Source organism: Momordica charantia, assembly GCF_013281855.1.
Source record: "Momordica charantia cultivar OHB3-1 chromosome 4 unlocalized genomic scaffold, Mcharantia_2.0 BLBB01000004.1, whole genome shotgun sequence".
Classification (NCBI taxonomy): Eukaryota; Viridiplantae; Streptophyta; class Magnoliopsida; order Cucurbitales; family Cucurbitaceae; genus Momordica; species Momordica charantia.
In genome coordinates, this window is record NW_028275162.1 from 12095427 (window position 1) to 12111861 (window position 16435).

Here is a 16435-nt window from a genome sequence, read left to right on the forward strand (position 1 = left end):
AATTACAGGGGTAAAGTGGTATTTTGACCCAGCTGTAATTACGAACAACCTGTGAAGGGTCGACTTACTGATCATGGTTATATCAAATGGACATAATATATCTACAGTGAGGAGAGTGCAGCTACGGGCTTTAGTGGAGTGACCCGGTAGTTAGCGAATGTTGGTTAACTAGGTTAAAGAGTTTAACTGGTTAATCTCGGATCGTTGGAGCTCATGATCTGTAGGTTCATAAGGTCCCATGGCTAGCTATATACGAATAAACTTAGAATAATTTGAACGAATAATTCAAATCGTACGAATTAGGTTAATTATATGAGATATGATTAAGTAATTGATACATGATATCAATTTGAGAAATTTGGTCAAAATATTTAAATAGGATTTAAATATTAAAATTATGAATGCGGATTCATAATCAGAGGCATGGATTTAGTCAAACAGTCGGGTTTTGGAAAAAGTCAAATAGTTGACTTTGACCACAGAAAGTCAAAGGTTGACTAAGAAGATTAAAATAATGTTTTTAACGAAGTTGGTGGAAAATTCCACTAACTTGTTGAGTGGAACATTTAAATAATCTCAAAAATCTACTTTTTGACACTTAACCATGACATGCATGAGTGGAATGTGTGTTGTAAGCTTTTGGTGAACTTAGACATGCATTTTGACACTTAGCCATGCCATGCATGAGTGGGGATTCATTTCAGCTTCTTCTCTACGATGTACTCTCTCCCCAACCTTTCTCCTTATCAAGGTGCGCTCAATTTTTAGGTCAAACTCAAATTCAAATGTATGGAAATCATTCATTCACTGCACAAATCCACCAAAAGAAAAGTTAGATATCTCGTTAAACATCGTATTCCAAAATGCTAAAATCAAAATGTAAAATCTAAATTCCTTACAACGGCACTAAAACTTGTTCGCTTCCTCACAACTAGGAGAAAAATACTACAGGTATACACTAAGTGATCGATTGTATTACTAGACAATATTGTCTCCACAGGGATTTGAGCTATATTTCGATTCAGTAGTTTAGAATACTAAAGGATTTTTTATTGAAGTAAAATAAAAATAGTTTGATTGAAGTATTGTGATTTATTTAGAAGTAAATTGTAAAGTAGTGAAATAGCTTTAGGTATGATGCTGGAGCATCCAACACAGAAAACACACTGCTGCAAAGAAAAAGTGATTTAAAGGTAAATCGAGGGGATCCACTCAGTTGCTTTCACACTTTTTTTAACTATGCTCTAGTAACCTAAAAATACTGAATGCCAAGACCAACGTCATTCTATCTCAAATACCCAAACATGTTTAAACCCAACTCCCGTTGTAATTAAAGAAAGCAATAAGATCAGTCTATAGGCACAATAGGGTGAGCCTGATCCCTGAGTTCTCATCATCCTACTTCAAAGAGAGGAATTCAGAGTTAATAGAAACAATCACATTCAACAAGCCCGAGCCTCAAGCAAGCAATACTTATATTAAAACAGTATTTAAGGTCACTAAAACACAGCAAGCAACAAGGCTGCAACGAGTTAATTCCTCCCGAAGATGGGGTTTAGTTCATAACACAATAGAATAAAGAAATGAACAGAAACGAAATGGTTTCCATCATTCAAGTATTTTCAAAATTGGAAGCCATGGGTGGATAATGTTAAAAATTGGAAAAAAATATGTTTTTTTTTTCACTCCCTTATTGGCATTTCAATCTTATTCATCTTAATTTTGATGCAATGCATATAGAAAAAAATTTATGAGACAATATATTCGGAGTGTTGTCAGATGACCCAAATAAAAAAATGATAATTTGAACACTGGCTTCGATCTTCAGTTATTGATTAGAAGACATGAACTTCATCCTCAATGTCGTATATCAAATAAATTGTGTTTACGTCATGCATGTGACTCGTTGACTGATGGAGAGAAAGATATATTTTGTTGTGTGCTTAAAAGTGTCAAGGTTCCATATGACTACTTTTCGAATAATTTTTGGTGCATTGATCTTAAGAAAAAAATAAAAATAAAAATCGATAGGAATTAAAAGTCAAACTTGGTCTGTTGACAAAAATGTTGTGTTCTTCAACAACTCATATGGATGATTTTGTCAAACTTCAATCTTGTTTCATCATCACACATTGTCAAATGGAAAAAATATTTCCTCCATCATTTTTTAGGAGTATGGTCCATTTAGTTGTTTATCTACCTAAGAAAGTTAAACTTGATGGTCCAGTTCAATATAGGTGGATGTATCCCATTGAGAGGTACCTATGAAGTTTACATTTTAAAACATTATCTATAGTAATTATGTTATTTTCTAATTTATATAAGCACTAATGCATAGGTTTTTAAGCAAACTCAAGTCATATGTGAGAAACAAAGCACATCCAAAATGTTCGATAGCTAAAGGTTATGCGATAGATGAGTGTGATGGGATGTGAATCCCGGAGCGGAAGCGGATCATCGTTCATGAATTTTTGAGAAACAAAATCAAACAAGTGCAAAAATGAAAACACATGGGACAAATGTTATTACCTTTGAAGAACTCTTATTCAAGTTAATTTCCACCCGAACACCACCACCAAATCTTTCATGCTATCCTCTGTTTATGCAAGAGTTTGCACAACAATTTTTCACGAATCGAGCTCAAACCCGGTCTCCGGTTCCGACCTGAACACCAGAGTGGACATGCACAAGAGGGTAAGCACTCCGACGCTCAAGTCAGTATAGATCGGATTCTGTATTTAGTTCGAGGTGAGATTCGATACCTGAGCGTGAAATGAAGCCCTCTATTTATAGGTAATGGATCCGACAGTACACACGACCGGCGGTGATTACGCTTGTTTACATGCGTAAAAAGAAGGTTTTAGATGCTGTTTTTACTATGTTTCGGCTTTGTTTCGGACTTTTTCTCGATCGTTTGAGTTCCAATTCATGCAAAATTCATATATTATGGTTTGTGGTTGGCTTATATTGTATTTATGACATTTTAGGACCATTTGGGAGTGCAAATTAATCAAAAGAAGCAAAAAGACGGAAAAACCATCATGGGAGGCGCCAGGCGCCTGGGAAGCCTGCAGAAAAACAGGTTTTCTTCCAACTTTGCCCTTAATGAAACGCGTCTTCCAATGCGTTTTGGTGGTTCCAACCGATGCATACGTGTAGAAGAAGTGTTCCACTATCAGTTTGAGCACGATTTGGTCAGTCAAAGGAGTTGGAAATGGGTGATTCACCATCGTTTTAGGACCTACCTAACCAATTCTGCACAGCTATAAATTCCAGCAACTTCTCCACCAAATTCATCAAGCCTTGCTTCCTTCTCTTGATCATTTTTAGTGTTTCTTTGTTGCTTTCTAAGTACTTTTGAGTTGCTTTCATTAGTTGCTTTTGGTTTTTAAATCCCGAGCACTTTACATTCTTTTATTGAGCTTTGTTTTGTTTCCATTTGTACTTAGTTATTTTCTACTTATTCAAATATATAAAAATCTAGCACTTTGCTTATCTTCTCTTTGTCTTTACTTTATTTTTAGTTAAGAGAGTTGTGTTTTTGGAGGAAAGAGCACGTGACACTCTCCCTTGCTTGAAAGAGAAGGGCGAAGCTCTCAATCCCGATAAAAACTCTCCGTTAGTTAACTTTTGTTTTTCACACATGCATTCCACATTCAACCGTTTTACTTGCTGTATTTTCTTCAATATGTCTTTCTAAATTCCCGTCTCTAGCCCGGTTATGGATAGTTAGCCTTTTATGTCTAAAAAGGGTTGCTAAGAAGTAGTGTTTTTGCTTTCCATTCATTGCTCAACATGTTTTCCCAAAAAGTTAGGATTTAGAGAAGGCCACTGTAAGTCTTAACAAGTCAATACTGAAAAGGTTGCTTATTTGCATTGTTGAGTGGTTAAACCGAGGAGAGGAGCGCCTTAGACATAAGGGTTCCGCTTAAGTAGCCTAGACATAGGACCTTAACCCGAGGTTGCGACTATTTCCATCCTAAAACTAAGATATATCTCATAATAGACATATTAGGGAATGTCTTAGGACTTTGAACTTGCTTAGACATAAGTAAAGTGAGAAGCGTAGTCGTTAGTTTCTAAAGTAAAATGCATATTATCCTTAGCATGTCCTTGATTCTTTGTTGGCTAACTTGAAGTAATTCGGGCTAGGTTTTATTATTATAAGTCCAAATCCCAAATCCAAACCATTATTTGTGACCGCTTCCCATTTTACAAGAATCACTCATTCCAACATTCACTATTCTTTAAAACTTTAGAGTTTGGAAATTATTTAGAAGTCCTTGAGGATCGATACTTGGATACTCCGTCCATTTTATATTACTCTGACAGGTGTGCGCTTGCATCTATATAATTGTTACCACGCTTAGTGCGTGCGTTCAGCATAAACACCCAGTCAAGTTTTTGGCGCCGTTGCCGGGGACTTTAGTTTTAAAAATTATTTTCAAATTCTTTTAGTTTTTATTTTTGTGAATTGTTGTTGGGTGTAATCTCCATCCACCGTTTTTCTTCTATATTTTTGGTCGTTTATCTCACAAGGGTAAGTTAAAGTGCATGAGCACAAGATTTTTTCTGCTACCCCTTGACCCTGAGATTGAGCGGACCCTTCGAAAAACTCGAAAGGAGCAAAGACTTCGAAAACAACTAGAAAAACAAAAAGAGAGAGAAGGTGAAATCAGTCCTGAAAGTGAGGTAGAGAGTACGAGCACATCAATGGCAGATATTCCACCTCGTGATCCGGTTGATCCACCTGCTGTTAACGGTAATATGAGGGATCATGCAAGAAATGATGAATTCAACCATATCCAGATGGCGGACAACAGAGACGTGGCAATGCGAGAATATGCCGCCACGGCTTTTCAGAACTTTGATTCAGGGATAGTCAACCCTATTCCAGCCCACGCAAACTTTGAGCTTAAACCAATGATGTTCTAAATGTTGCAGACAATTGGACATTTTGGAGGGCAGGAACATGAGGATCCACATGATCATCTGAAATCATTTATTCAAATTGCAAATGCATTTTGATTACCTGGTATAACAGACGATGCTCTGAGACTAACACTTTTTCCATTTTCTTTGAAGGACCAAGCTAGAGCATGGCTCAATGCATTTCCACCGGGATCCATCACCACATGGGGGTCGTTAGTGGAGAAGTTCTTAACAAAATTCTTCCCACCTACTCGCCACGTTGATATCAGAGAGGAGATCATCTCCTTTAGACAGTATGATCCTGAACCTGTTCACGAGGCGTGGGAGAGATTTAAAGAACGAATCAGGAAATGTCCGAACCATGGCTTGCCGGCATGCATCTAGATAGAACATTTCTTTAGAGGTTTAGATCATCCTACTAAGATGATGCTAAACAATGCTGCCAACGGAGCCGTTACAAAGAAGACATTCAACGAGATAGTTGACATCCTAAATGACTTAACTTCACACAACGAACTATGGTGTTCGCAAAGATCTAGGGCAGCACCAAAGAAGCAAGATCCAGCTGAAGTTTTGGCTCTGGACATTGCGACCTCGATGCAAAAAGAGATGGTTACAATGAACCAGAGGCTGAAAGAGATGGCATTGGGAATAAAAAATCCATTAGCCACGCCGATACAACCTGTGCAGTCGGATTATTGCACTCCTGCCCCTGTTTGCCAAGTCAATGATCTCATTTGTTCATTTTGCAGTGAAAACCATATTTATGATAATTGTCCACATAACCCTGCTTCTGTTTTTTATGTAGGACATGGGAACAATAGGAACTTTAACCCATATTCGAACACCTACAACCCAGGTTGGAGGCACCACCCTAATTTCTCATGGGGAGGACAAGGAGGTTCGAGCGGTTTTAATCAAGGGCAGAGCCAACAGAACAAGCAGCCCTATGTTCCACCTACACAGCAATACATCCCACCGCCGCAACAACAGTACAATCAGAGAACACAGACTCCACCAGTTCAAAATAACAACTCAAATCTTGAGAATATGATGAAGGAGTACATGGCCCGAACCGACGCAGTGATACAATCCCAAGCGGCATCAATGAGGAATTTCGAGACCCAATTGGGACAGCTCGCCAATGAATTGAAGAATAGACCACAAGGTTCTTTTCCAGGCCATACTGAATTACCAAAACGAGAAGGGAAAGAACAGTGCAAAGCTGTCACCCTCAGGAGTGGACTGGCATATGATGGACCAACAATGCCAACAACAGATGTACAGATTCCGTCCACTGAACCAATTGTAAAGATACCAGAAAATCCAACAACACCAGAAAAAGAAAATATTAGAAAAGGTAAGGAGGACACCCCGAGTGTTCCTCCACAGGTACAGCCTTCTTTTACCCCTACTCCCCCGTTTCCACAAAGATTAGTTAAGAAAAATAATGATTCCCAGTTTAGAAAATTTTTAGATATTTTAAAACAACTGCATATAAATATACCATTAGTAGATGCTCTAGAACAGATGCCAAATTATGCTAAGTTTTTGAAAGATATAGTTTCTAGGAAGAAAAAAATAGGAGAGCATGAACTGGTAGCCATGACAAAATGTAGTAGTGAAGCTGTAGGCAGCCCGCTACCCATGAAATGTAAGGATCCTGACAGTTTTACCTTTCCATGTTCCATAGGAGGAAAAAACTTAGGTAGGGCATTATGTGATCTAGGCGCTAGCATTAATCTTATGCCATTATCAGTTTTCAAATCTTTAGGCATAGGAGAAGCTAGACCTACTACGGTTACCCTCCAACTAGCAGATAGATCTATCATAAGACCTGAGGGAAAGATAGAAGATGTTTTAGTCCAGGTGGACAAATTCATTTTCCCTGCGGACTTTATCATTCTAGATTGCGAGGCAGACTTAGACGTTCCCATTATTTTGGGAAGACCATTTCTAGCCACTGGGGATACAGTTTTTAATGTGAGGAAGGGAGAAATTACAATGAGGGTAAAGAATGAAGAAGTTAAATTTAACGTTCTAGACGCTATGAAATTACCAGGAGACTTTGAAGAGTGCTCTGCTATAAATAGCTTGAATCCTATTATGTTTGATGAGTTTTATGGCTTATTAGTTACAGAGATTGAAGAAGAGCTTGATAAGATAGCAGAAGGACCAGAAGATGTGGCTAATCCTATTGAAAAAATACAAAAAGAAGAATGCAAGTCGTTACTTCCGTCCATAGTGGAACCACCCACGTTGGAGCAGAAGCCATTGCCGTCGCATTTGAAATATGCATATCTAGGGGATAACGACACTTTACCAGTTATTATAGCTTCCAATTTATCACCTACTAATGAATATTCTTTATTGCAGATTTTGGAGAAGCACAAAAAGGCCATTGGATGGACGATAGCAGATATCCGAGGGATAAGCCCAGCCTTTTTGCATGCACAAAATTCTATTGGAAGAAGATGCTAAGAACTCTATTGAGAGTCAAAGGCGGTTGAACCCGAAGATGAAAGAGGTTGTAAGGAAAGAAATTCTTAAATGGCTTGACGCCGGTGTTATATACCCAATATCCGACAGCAGCTGGGTAAGCCCAGTACAGTGTGTACCAAAGAAAGGGGGTATAACCGTGGTGGCCAACGAGGAGAATGAGCTCATCTCAACCCGAACTGTGAGCGGGTGGAGAGTTTGCATTGACTATCGCAAACTCAACAAGGTAACAAAGAAAGACCATTTTCCTCTCCCGTTTATTGACCAGATGCTCGACCGTCTGGCAGGTAAGGATTTCTATTGTTTTTTAGATGGATATTCGGGTTATAATCAAATTACTATTGCTCCAGAAGACCAAGAGAAGACAACATTTACGTGTCCGTATGGTACGTTCGCTTTTAGGCGAATGCCCTTTGGACTATGCAATGCACCCGCGACTTTTCAGAGGTGTATGATGGCCATCTTCTCTGACATGGTAGAAAATATTCTAGAAGTTTTTATGGATGACTTTTCTGTTTTTGGAAATTCTTTCGACGCTTGTTTAGTTAATTTGGAGAGAGTATTGGAGAGATGTGAACAAACAAACCTAGTCCTAAATTGGGAGAAGTGTCATTTCATGGTACAAGAGGGTATTGTTTTGGGTCACAAAATTTCCAAGCAAGGAATAGAGGTAGACCACGCTAAGATAGACATCATTTCAAAGCTACCTTCTCCTACAAATGTCAAAGGGATTAGAAGTTTTTTAGGGCATGGGGGATTTTACCGCCGCCTTATAAAAGACTTTGCTAAAATTTCTAAACCCTTGTGTCAATTGTTAGAACATGATAGACCATTTGTTTTTTATGATGACTGTTTAAAATCATTTGAAATGTTGAAAGTTGCTCTAAGTTCATCTCCTATAATTATCGAACCTAATTGGGATTTACCTTTTGAGCTCATGTGTGATGCCAGTGATTATGCAATAGGAGCTATGTTAGGACAACGTAAAAACAAGATCTTGCATCCTGTGTATTATGCTAGTAGGACTCTGACCGGTGCACAACTCAATTACACTACTACTGAAAAGGAACTGTTAGCAGTTGTGTTCGCCTTTGATAAGTTTAGGTCTTACTTGATAGGCACAAAAGTCATTGTTTTTACTGACCATTCTGCTTTAAAATATTTATTTGCTAAAAAAGATGCTAAACCACGTTTGATACGGTGGATTTTGTTACTTCAAGAGTTTGATATTGAAGTTAGGGACAGGAAGGGTACTGAAAACCAAGTTGCTGATCACCTGTCTAGATTGGAATCCCCGCTCTGTGATGATGGAACTGTTATACGTGAACAGTTTATTGACGAGCAACTCTTGCGAGTTGATTCAGTTCCGTGGTATGCCGATATAGCAAATTATTTGGTAAGTCGAATAGTTCCTTATGAGTTCAACAAGCAACAGGTAAAGAAATTTCTAAATGAAGTTCGATGTTATCGTTGGGATGAGCCTTTTTTATATAAGCTAGGACCTGACAATATCTTACGCAGGTGTGTCGTAGAAGAAGAGCACGAGGCGATATTAGACGCTTGTCATATGTCTCCATATGGAGGACATTTTGCAGGACACAAAATCGCGGCCAAAGTCTTGCAAAGTGGGTTCTTTTGGCCCACTCTGTTCAAAGATGCACATAAGTTTGCCCAGGTTTGTGACAAATGCCAACGGACAGGTAATATATCTAAACGCCACGAAATGCCTCAAACCCCGATCCTGGAGATTGAAATATTTGATGTGTGGGGTATAGATTTTATGGGTCCATTTCCATCTTCTAATGGTAAGCTTTATATATTGTTAGCAGTAGATTATGTTTCGAAATGGATAGAAGCCATTGCAACTGCTACCAATGATTCCAAAGTTGTCATTCGTTTTCTGCAAAAGCACATTTTTACGCGTTATGGAACCCCGCGTTGTCTGATAAGCGATGGGGGGGCTCATTTTGTGAATAGGTCTATGCAAAAGTTGCTGACTAAATACAATGTGCGTCATAGGGTTGCAACAGCGTATCATCCTCAGTCGAATGGGTTAGCCGAAATATCTAATAGGGAGATAGAAAACATTTTAGAAAAAACTGTAAATCTTAACCGTAGGGATTGGTCTTTTAAGCTTGATGATTCACTTTGGGCATATAGAACAGCATTTAAGACTCCCCTCGGCATGTCCCCCTATAGGCTAGTTTTTGGAAAAGCATGTCATTTGCCTCTTGAGCTAGAATATAAAGCATTTTGGGCTACTAAGAAATTAAATTTTGATTTGTTGGCTGCAGGTGAAGCGAGGAAGTTACAATTGTTGGAATTAGAAGAACACAGGCACTTTTCTTATGAGAATGCTAAGTTGTTTAAGGAAAAAACTAAACAGTGGCATGATAGGCGTCTTCGGCCGAACAATCTTCAAGAAGTTGATCTGGTTCTGTTATTCAACTCTAGGTTGAAACTTTTCCCTGGAAAACTTAAGTCTAGATGGTCTGGTCCCTTTCAAATTTTTAAAGTCTACCCATATGGGGCAGTGGATCTAGTTGACTCTAAGGGAAATGTTTTTAAAGTAAATGGGCAGAGACTTAAGCCGTATTTTGGAGAACCAGTGGATAGAGGAAAAACCACTATTCAACTTTCAGGTCAATAAATTTTTGCGAAAAATGTTTTTTCCTTCTTATCCGTTTTTGAAAGAACAAAAGCAAAGGAAGGAAGTCTTTGTATCTTGTATTTTCTCTTTGTTTCATTATAAAGTTTTTCTTATTAAGAGAATGTTTTTGAAAACGTTGAAAAAATAAGAAACAAAAAAAAAACGTTGAAAAAAAAAAAAAGAATTACGCAGGCGCCTGGCGCCTGCCCCTTGCGAAAATAAATCACGCAGGCGCCTGGCGCCTGCCCTGTTTTTCCAGCATTTCGAAAACTCTCAAGTTCGAGAAGTCGTGCAACATATCTACAACTTAAGGACTTCATTGGATTTTGCGGTTTTACCTTCATGGCCTCCAGCGCTAGCTGCTATCCTTGGTCATCCATCTCCCAGTGCTGACACTGATCCTAGTCCACAACCTCCGACTTCATGAAGGGAAGGTTCCTTCTTTGCTATTTTTTGTGTTTTCTTCTTTTTGTTAATGACGTAGTTTGCATATTCTAGCATTACTACGCATGTTTTTTTTTGTATTGATTATGTTTCGAGCTCAGTTGAAGCATGAATAAATTAGTATCGTTTATCTTCTGATCACTTAAAGTATGCTTTCACTTAACCTTAGTTTAGCTTTTCACATGCCTATTTTGAAGCATCTGTGCTGTGCATGTGATTTCATGTCGATGATGATTATAAGAGATTGTTGAGTTTTCTGTTCTATGCCTGACTAAGCTTTGAGCTATTTCCTTTGTTTATGTGATAAACTCATTTTCTTTTATGTCTTTTTGATCTTTACAGACTTTAAGCTTTTTCTTTGCCCCTATATAGGAAGTCCTTGTCCTTTTTACTGTTAAGCCTTTTTCATCCGATGCAAAAGTCTTTTCCCAGTGAGGACACTGTCTCTCTTAAGTTTGGGGGGGACAGTCGTTGTGTCAGTCGTTGTTTCAGAAAGATAAGGTGTTATTTATATTTAAAAAATCATGCTATTTTCTTTTGAAAAAGAGTCAGTTGGAAAGAAAGAAAATGTTGAAAAAGCACTTTGCTTAAAAAAAAAAAAAAAAAAAAAAAAAAAAAACGAAAGAAAGAAAGAAAAAAAAAGTTGCAAAAGAGTAAAAAGAGTCTTGTTGAGAGAAAATAAGAGTGGGGAAAAGACTTGTGTTAGAAAGAAAAGAGTGGTAAAAACAATGAGAGTTAAAGAAAATGTATTTATGATTCCCGAGTCCTACTGTAGACACCCATTTAGTTTTAGGTTGGGTGTTGATTTTGAAAATAGCAGTAAGGATGGTGATAAGTGACTTCGTGTTTCTCATTGTCGTCGTTTTATGACCTAGCTGTTAGTTTCAAAGTCTTTCTACGAGTAGCTGTGGTTGAAACCGATGTTAGTGTGTGGAAACCTCAGGGGCTAGTAGCCGGTCTGTCAGATGTAAAAGTCTTAGTGTAAGGAGGGAGTGTGCAGATTCCTTAGGGGTATTTGAAAACGTTTTCTGTTTTTGAAAGAGAAAAAAAAAGATGTTGAAAGAGAAAGTTTTTATCATTTCAAACTTGGTTTATAGTGACTAAGTTTACAAAGGCAATAGAATGGTAGGCTTTGACATCTTTTCCTTGAGACAATTTATGATTGAACATCTCGGTTGCTTTTGCTTTTCCTTGTCCATGTGTTAGAAAGCTGATTAAAGTTGCTAAGTTTTGCTTGAGGACAAGCAAAAAGTTAAGTTTGGGGGTGTGATTACGCTTGTTTACATGCGTAAAAAGAAGGTTTTAGATGCTGTTTTTACTATGTTTCAGCTTTGTTTCGGATTTTTCTCGATCGTTTGAGTTCCAATTCATGCAAAATTCATATACTATGGTTTGTCGATGGCTTATGTTGTATTTATGACATTTTAGGACCATTTGGGAGTGCAAATTAATCAAAAGAAGCAAAAAGACGAAAAAGCTACATGGGAGGCGCCAGGCGCCTGGGATGCCTGCAGAAAAACAGGTTTTCTTCCAACTTTGCCCTTAATGAAACGCGTCTTCCAATGCGTTTTGGTGGTTCCAACCGATGCATACGTGTAGAAGAAGTGTTCCACTATCAGTTTGAGCACGATTTGGTCAGTCAAAGGAGTTGGAAATGGGTGATTCACCATTGTTTTAGGACCTACCTAACCAATTCTGCACAGCTATAAATTCCAGCAACTTCTCCACCAAATTCATCAAGCCTTGCGTCCTTCTCTTGATCATTTTTAGTGTTTCTTTGTTGCTTTCTAAGTACTTTTGAGTTGCTTTCATTAGTTGCTTTTGGTTTTTAAATCCCGAGCACTTTACATTCTTTTATTGAGCTTTGTTTTGTTTCCATTTGTACTTAGTTATTTTCTACTTATTCAAATATATAAAAATCTAGCACTTTGCTTATCTTCTCTTTGTCTTTACTTTATTTTTAGTTAAGAGAGTTGTGTTTTTGGAGGAAAGAGCACGTGACACTCTCCCTTGCTTGAAAGAGAAGGGCGAAGCTCTCAATCCCGATAAAAACTCTCCGTTAGTTAACTTTTGTTTTTCACACATGCATTCCACATTCAACTGTTTTACTTGCTGTATTTTCTTCAATATGTCTTTCTAAATTCCCGTCTCTAGCCCGGTTATGGATAGTTAGCCTTTTATGTCTAAAAAGGGTTGCTAAGAAGTAGTGTTTTTGCTTTCCATTCATTGCTCAACATGTTTTCCCAAAAAGTTAGGATTTAGAGAAGGCCACTGTAAGTCTTAACAAGTCAATACTGAAAAAGTTGCTTATTTGCATTGTTGAGTGGTTAAACCGAGGAGAGAAGCGCCTTAGACATAAGGGTTCCGCTTAAGTAGCCTAGACATAGGACCTTAACCCGAGGTTGCGACTATTTCCATCCTAAAACTAAGATATATCTCATAATAGACATATTAGGGAATGTCTTAGGACTTTGAACTTGCTTAGACATAAGTAAAGTGAGAAGCGTAGTCGTTAGTTTCTAAAGTAAAATGCATATTATCCTTAGCATGTCCTTGATTCTTTGTTGGCTAACTTGAAGTAATTCGGGCTAGGTTTTATTATTATAAGTCCAAATCCCAAATCCAAACCATTATTTGTGACCGCTTCCCATTTTACAAGAATCACTCATTCCAACATTCACTATTCTTTAAAACTTTAGAGTTTGGAAATTATTTAGAAGTCCTTGAGGATCGATACTTGGATACTCCGTCCATTTTATATTACTCTGACAGGTGTGCGCTTGCATCTATATAATTGTTACCACGCTTAGTGCGTGCGTTCAGCATAAACACCCAGTCATTCGCAAAGATCTAGGGCAGCACCAAAGAAGCAAGATCCAGCTGGAGTTTTGGCTCTGGACATTGCGACCTCGATGCAAAAAGAGATGGTTACAATGAACCAGAGGCTAAAAGAGATGGCATTGGGAATAAAAAAATCCATTAGCCACGCCGATACAACCTGTGCAGTCGGATTATTGCACTCCTGCCCCTGTTTGCCAAGTCAACGATCTCATTTGTTCATTTTGCAGTGAAAACCATATTTATGATAATTGTCCACATAACCCTGCTTCTGTTTTTTATGTAGGACATGGGAACAATAGGAACTTTAACCCATATTCGAACACCTACAACCCAGGTTGGAGGCACCACCTTAATTTCTCATGGGGAGGACAAGGAGGTTCGAGCGGTTTTAATCAAGGGCAGAGCCAGCAGAACAAGCAGCCCTATGTTCCACCTACACAGCAATACATCCCACCACCGCAACAGCAGTACAATCAGAGAATACAGACTCCACCAGTTCAAAATAACAACTCAAATCTTGAGAATATGATGAAGGAGTACATGGCCCGAACCGACGCAGTGATACAATCCCAAGCGGCATCAATGAGGAATTTCGAGACCCAATTGGGACAGCTCGCCAATGAATTGAAGAATAGACCACAAGGTTCTTTTCCAGGCCATACTGAATTACCAAAACGAGAAGGGAAAGAACAGTGCAAAGCTGTCACCCTCAGGAGTGGACTGGCATATGATGGACCAACAATGCCAACAACAGATGTACAGATTCCGTCCACTGAACCAATTGTAAAGATACCAGAAAATCCAACAACACCAGAAAAAGAAAATATTAGAAAAGGTAATGAGGACACCCCGAGTGTTCCTCCACATGTACAGCCTTCTTTTACCCCTAGTCCCCCGTTTCCACAAAGATTAGTTAAGAAAAATAATGATTCCCAGTTTAGAAAATTTTTAGATATTTTAAAACAACTGCATATAAATATACCATTAGTAGATGCTCTAGAACAGATGCCAAATTATGCTAAGTTTTTGAAAGATATAGTTTCTAGGAAGAAAAAAATAGGAGAGCATGAACTGGTAGCCATGACAAAATGTAGTAGTGAGGCTGTAGGCAGCCCGCTGCCCATGAAATGTAATGATCCTGGCAGTTTTACCATTCCATGTTCCATAGGAGGAAAAAACTTAGGTAGGGCATTATGTGATCTAGGCACTAGCATTAATCTTATGCCATTATCAGTTTTCAAATCTTTAGGCATAGGAGAAGCTAGACCTACTACGGTTACCCTCCAACTAGCAGATAGATCTATCATAAGACCTGAGGGAAAGATAGAAGATGTTTTAGTCCAGGTGGACAAATTCATTTTCCCTGTGGACTTTATCATTCTAGATTGCGAGGCAGACTTAGACGTTCCCATTATTTTGGGAAGACCATTTCTAGCCACTGGGGATACAGTTTTTAATGTGAGGAAGGGAGAAATTACAATGAGGGTAAATAATGAAGAAGTTAAATTTAACGTTCTAGACGCCATGAAATTACCAGGAGACTTTGAAGATTGCTCTGCTATAAATAGCTTGAATCCTATTATGTTTGATGAGTTTTATGACTTATTAGTTACAGAGATTGAAGAAGAGCTTGATAAGATAGCAGAAGGACCAGAAGATGTGGCTAATCCTATTGAAAAAATACAAAAAGAAGAATGCAAGTCGTTACTTCCGTCCATAGTGGAACCACCCACGTTGGAGCAGAAGCCATTGCCGTCGCATTTGAAATATGCGTATCTAGGGGATAACGACACTTTACCAGTTATTATAGCTTCCAATTTATCACCTACTAATGAATATTCTTTATTGCAGATTTTGGAGAAGCACAAAAAGGCCATTGGATGGACGATAGCAGATATCCGAGGGATAAGCCCGGCCTTTTGCATGCACAAAATTCTATTGGAAAAAGATGCTAAGAACTCTATTGAGAGTCAAAGGCGGTTGAACCCGAAGATGAAAGAGGTTGTAAGGAAAGAAATTCTTAAATGGCTTGACGCCGGTGTTATATACCCAATATCCGACAGCAGCTGGGTAAGCCCAGTACAGTGTGTACCAAAGAAAGGGGGTATTACCGTGGTGGCCAACGAGAAGAATGAGCTCATCTCAACCCGAACTGTGAGCGGGTGGAGAGTTTGCATTGATTATCGCAAACTCAACAAGGTAACAAAGAAAGACCATTTTCCTCTCCCGTTTATTGACCAGATGCTCGACCGTCTGGCAGGTAAGGATTTCTATTGTTTTTTAGATGGATATTCGGGTTATAATCAAATTACTATTGCTCCAGAAGACCAAGAGAAGACAACATTTACGTGTCCGTATGGTACGTTCGCTTTTAGGCGAATGCCCTTTGGACTATGCAATGCACCCACGACTTTTCAGAGGTGTATGATGGCCATCTTCTCTGACATGGTAGAAAATATTTTAGAAGTTTTTATGGATGACTTTTCTGTTTTTGGAAATTCTTTTGACGCATGTTTAGTTAATTTGGAGAAAGTATTGGAGAGATGTGAACAAACAAACCTAGTCCTAAATTGGGAGAAGTGTCATTTCATGGTACAAGAGGATATTGTTTTGGGTCACAAAATTTCCAAGCAAGGAATAGAGGTAGACCACGCTAAGATAGACATCATTTCAAAGCTACCTCCTCCTACAAATGTCAAAGGGATTAGAAGTTTTTTAGGGCATGGGGGATTTTACCGCCGCTTTATAAAAGACTTTGCTAAAATTTCTAAACCCTTGTGTCAATTGTTAGAACATGATAGACCATTTGTTTTTGATGATGACTGTTTAAAATCATTTGAAATGTTGAAAGTTGCTCTAAGTTCAGCTCCTATAATTATCGAACCTAATTGGGATTTACCTTTTGGGCTCATGTGTGATGCTAGTGATTATGCAATAGGAGCTATGTTAGGACAACGTAAAAACAAGATCTTGCATCCTGTGTATTATGCTAGTAAGACTCTGACCGGTGCACAACTCAATTACACTACTACTGAAAAGGAACTGTTAGCAGTTGTGTTCGCCTTTGAT

The 16435-nt window shown here is 38.4% G+C and overlaps 1 non-coding gene and 1 pseudogene across 1 annotated transcript; one reads left to right on the top strand and one right to left on the bottom strand.

Moving 5' to 3' along the window:
• The window catches only part of LOC148211821 (uncharacterized), an 81651-nt pseudogene that overhangs the window by 10777 nt on the left and 54439 nt on the right, over window positions 1–16435 (top strand).
• Window positions 5194–5300, bottom strand: LOC148211822 (small nucleolar RNA R71). The gene has a single exon (XR_015790577.1). It is a non-coding gene; the product is annotated as a small nucleolar RNA R71 (small nucleolar RNA).